The 4,952-nt window shown below is 39.5% G+C and overlaps 1 non-coding gene across 1 annotated transcript; it reads left to right on the top strand.

Annotated features, from left to right (window-relative positions):
- The first annotated feature begins 436 nt into the window (after positions 1-436).
- On the top strand, positions 437-540 carry LOC130964213 (small nucleolar RNA R71). Its single transcript, XR_009080316.1, has one exon. It is a non-coding gene; the product is annotated as a small nucleolar RNA R71 (small nucleolar RNA).
- The last annotated feature ends 4,412 nt before the right edge of the window (positions 541-4,952 follow it).

Below are 4,952 nucleotides of genomic sequence, written 5' to 3'. Positions count from 1 at the left end.
ATGATTTCTCCATGAAGAATTATAGGTGTTTCCATAGGGTTCTCCTAGGTAATTCACCTCTTCCATTGAAGGGTTCTCAGGATCATAGGCTTCTTCTTCAGATGAAGCATCCTTAGTACTGCTTGGTGCATTTTGCATTCCAGACAGACTTTGAGAAATCAAATTCACTTGTTGAGTCAATATCTTGTTCTGAGCCAATATGGCATTCAGAGCATCAATCTCAAGAACTCCTTTCTTCTGATTAGTCCCATTGTTCACAGGATTCCTTTCAGAAGTGTACATGAATTGGTTATTTGCAACCATTTCAAATAGCTCTTGAGCTTCTGTAGGTGTCTTCTTCAAATGAAGAGATCCTCCAGCAGAGCTATCCAAAGACATCTTGGATAGTTCAGAGAGACCATCATAGAAAATACCTATGATGCTCCATTCAGAAAGCATGTCAGATGGACATTTTCTGATCAATTGTTTGTATCTTTCCCAAGCTTCATAGAGGGATTCTCCATCCTTTTGTCTGAAGGTTTGGACTTCCACTCTAAGCTTACTCAATTTTTGAGGTGGAAAGAACTTTGCCAAGAAGGCATTGACTAGCTTTTCCCATGAGTCCAGGCTTTCTTTAGGTTGTGAGTCCAACCATGTCCTAGCTCTGTCTCTTACAGCAAAAGGGAATAGCATAAGTCTGTAGACCTCAGGGTCTACCCCATTAGTCTTGACAGTGTCACAGATTTGCAAGAACTCAGCCAAAAACTAATGAGGATCTTCCAATGGAAGTCCATGGAACTTGCAATTCTGTTGCATTAGAGAAACTAATTGAGGCTTAAGCTCAAAGTTGTTTGCTCCAATGGCAGGGATAGAGATGCTTCTCCCATAGAAGTCGGGAGTAGGTGCAGTAAAGTCACCCAGCACCTTCCTTGCATTATTGGCATTGTTGTTGTTTTCGGCTGCCATGGCTTCTTCTTCTTTGAAGATTTCTGTTAGGTCCTCTGTAGAGAGTTGTGCCTTAGCTTCTCTCAGCTTTCGCTTCAAGGTCCTTTCAGGTTCAGGGTCAGCTTCAACAAGAATGCTTTTGTCTTTGTTCCTGCTCATATGAAAGAGAAGAGAACAAGAAAATGTGGAATCCTCTATGTCACAGTACAGAGATTCCTTGAGGTGTCAGAAGAACAGAAAAATGGAAGAAAGAGGTAGAAGAATTCGAACTTGATCAGAGAGAGTTCGAATTGTGCATTGAGAAGGAGTGGTACTCCATAAATAAAAGGATGTGGGAAGAGGGGAAGAGAATTTTTGAAAATTAATTAAAAAGTTTTTAAAATCATTTTGAAAAATTGATTGATAATTTTCGAAAACTCAAAGTGGAAAAGAATTCAAGTGGTTTTTGAAAAAGATTTTGAAATTAGAAGTCAAAAAGATTTGATTGAAAACTATTTTGAAAAAGATGAGGTTAAGAAGATATGATTGGTTAAATAAAATGTGATTGAGAAGATATGATTTGAAAACAATTTTAAAAAGATTTGATTTTAAAAATTAATGACTTACCTAACAAGAAAAGATATGATTCAAACATTAAACCTTTCTCAACAGAAAAGGCAACATACTTGGAATGTTGAATCAAATCATTAATTGTTAGCAAGTATCTTTGAAAAAGGAAAGAAATTGATTTTGAAAACATTTGATTGAAAAGATATGATTTGAAAAAGATTTGATTTTGAAAGACTTTGAAAACTTGAAAAAAAATTGATTTGAAAACAAAATCCTCCCCCTTGTGCCATCCTGGCGTTAAACGCCCAGAATGGTATCCATTCTGGCGTTTAACGCCCAAAATGCTACCTTTTTGGGCGTTAAACGCCCAACCAGGCACCCTGGCTGGCGTTTAAACGCCAGTCTGTCCTTCTTCACTGGGCGTTTTGAACGCCCAGTTTTTTTCTGTGTAATTCCTCTGCTGCATGTTCTGAATCTTCAGTTCCCTGTACTATTGACTTGAAAATAGAACCAAAATCAAATAGACAATACATGCAAGACACCAAACTTAAAATTAGACACTAGACTCAAACAAGAAACATAAAATCTTTTTGGTTTTTTATGATTTTTTAAAAAAAAAATTTTTGTGCTTTTTTCGAAAATTGTATGGAAATAGAAAATAAAAGTTTCAGAATTCTTAATTCGGATTCCAGGAATCATTGCAATGCTAGTCTAAGACTCCGGTCCAGGAATTAGACATGGCTTCACAGCCAGCCAAGCTTTCAAAGAAAGCTTCGGTCCAAAACACTAGACATGGCCAATGGCCAGCCAAGCCTTAGCAGATCATTGCTCCAATAGCAAGATTGATAGAGATCAACAAGCTCTTGTGATGATTAGTTGAAACCTCGGTCCAATAAGATTAGACATGGCTTTTCAGCCAGCCAGACTTCAACAGATCATCATGAAACACTAGAATTCCTTCTTAAGAACTCTGAAGAAAAATACCTAATCTAAGCAACAAGATGAACCGTCAGTTGTCCATACACAAAACAATCCCCGGCAACGGCGCCAAAAACTTGGTGCGCAAAATTGTGATCACTACACAACTTTGCACAACTAACCAGCAAGTGCACTGGGTCGTCCAAGTAATACCTTACGCGAGTAAGGGTCGATCCCACGGAGATTGTTGGTATGAAGCAAGCTATGGTCACCTTGTAAATCTCAGTCAGGCAGACTCAAATGGGTATAGTGGTATACGAATAAAGCATAAAGATAAAGATAGAGATACTTATGTAATTCATTGGTAGGAACTTCAGATAAGCGTATGAAGATGCCTTCCCTTCCGTCTCTCTGCTTTCCTACTGTCTTCATCCAATCCTTCTTACTCCTTTCCATGGCAAGCTTATGTAGGGTTTCACCGTTGTCAGTGGCTACCTCCCATCCTCTCAGTGAAAATGTTCCTATGCTCTGTCACAGCATATGGCTAATCAGCTGTCGGTTCTCGGTCAGGCCGGAATAGAATCCAGTGATTCTTTTGCGTCTATCACTAACGCCCCGCCTGCTAGGAGTTTGAAGCACGTCACAGTCATTCAATCATTGAATCCTACTCAGAATACCACAGACAAGGTTTAGACCTTCCGGATTCTCTTGAATGCCGCCATCAGTTCTCGCCTATACCACGAAGACTCTGATCTCACGGAATGGCTGGCTCGTTTGTTAGGCGAGCACTCGGTTGTCAGGCGATCAACCATGCATCGTGTATCAGGAATCCAAGAGATAAACACTAGAGCCTTGTTTGCTTGTAGAATAGAAGTGGTTGTCAGTCTCTTTGTTCATAAGTGAGAATGATGATGAGTGTCACGGATCATCACATTCATCAAGTTGAAGAACAAGTGATATCTTGGACAAAGAACAAGCGGAATTGAATAGAAGAACAATAGTAATTGCATTAATACTCGAGGTACAGCAGAGCTCCACACCTTAATCTATGGTGTGTAGAAACTCCACCGTTGAAAATACATAAGAACAAGGTCTAGGCATGGCCGAATGGCCAGCCTCCAAAAGTGAGTTCAATCATAAAAACATGATCAAAAAGCTCTGGATGAAAATACAATAGCAAAAGGTCCTACTTATAGAAAACTAGTAGCCTAGGGTGTACAAAGATGAGTAAATGACATAAAAATCTACTTCCGGGCCCACTTGGTGTGTGCTTGGGCTGAGCAATGAAGAAATTTCGTGTAGAGACTCTTCTTGGAGTTAAACGCCAGCTTTTATGCCAGTTTGGGCGTTTAACTCCCATTTAGGTGCCAGTTCCGGCGTTTAACGCTGGGATTTCTGAGGGTGACTTTAAACGCCGGTTTGGGCTATCAAATCTTGGGCAAAGTATGGACTATCATATATTGCTGGAAAGCCCAGGATGTCTACTTTCCAACGCCGTTAAGAGCGCGCCAATTGGGCTTCTGTAGCTCCAGAAAATCCACTTTGAGTGCAGGGAGGTCAGAATCCAACAGCATCTGCAGTCCTTTTCAGTCTCTGAATCAGATTTTCGCTCAGGTCCCTCAATTTCAGCCAGAAAATACCTGAAATCACAGAAAAACACACAAACTCATAGTAAAGTCCAGAAAAGTGAATTTTAACTAAAAACTAATAAAAATATACTAAGAACTCAACTAAAACTACTAAAAACATACTAAAAACAATGCCAAAAAGGGTACAAATTATCCGCTCATCACGGTCTTAAGTTCAAAGTTTGCATTCAAGTTGGGGTGAGTTACATGAAGGGGTTGAAGGACATAATCCGGTGCACCCACTTCCTTGATAGTAACTCTCCTCGGAGCATCCATGGCGTTAATACCTAAAACAAAAGAAGAGTTGTTAGTGATATTGATGGGAGAATGACTATTGCCTTCTTTGAGTGACGGTTCAATGTTCACTTTTAGTAAGGTGGTTGAGGTGGTGAAAACCTCTTCACCTTTTCCAAACTTTAATCGCTTCCGAGCTTGTCTAATATGAAACAAAGTTCGTTCTATTTCCGGATCAAAGGGAACTAAGCTCGGATTCGGTTGTGAACGCGTCATGCAATGAAGGAGAAGTGAAATTCATGGTAACGATGAGGGGTTAGTCACTTGAACAAATTACAATGAAATGCAACTATGTACATATATACACATTTACTCTAAACAATAACATGGCACACTAAGCAAATTCTCCGGCAACGGCGCCATTTTGATAAACAAAATTTATCATGCCGATATAGAATTCAATGATGAATATGATCGTGAGTATAGTCTAACCGATACTTAAACTTCGCATCAAACAATCCTACAATCTATAACCGAGAGTACTAGTCTCCCGAGTCGTCCTCCCTTGGAATTGCTAAAGCATGCATCTTATTGATTAGGAAGCCTTGTTATGATTCTTTGAAGGTTTAGCAAAATCGATGACAAACAACCAATCTTTAAAAGACTTGGCCTAGGGTTGGCAGTAGAAATTCTATCCTT

Source organism: Arachis stenosperma, chromosome 2 (assembly GCF_014773155.1).
Source record: "Arachis stenosperma cultivar V10309 chromosome 2, arast.V10309.gnm1.PFL2, whole genome shotgun sequence".
Lineage (NCBI taxonomy): Eukaryota > Viridiplantae > Streptophyta > Magnoliopsida > Fabales > Fabaceae > Arachis > Arachis stenosperma.
This window is presented reverse-complemented; position numbering and strand designations above follow the sequence as displayed.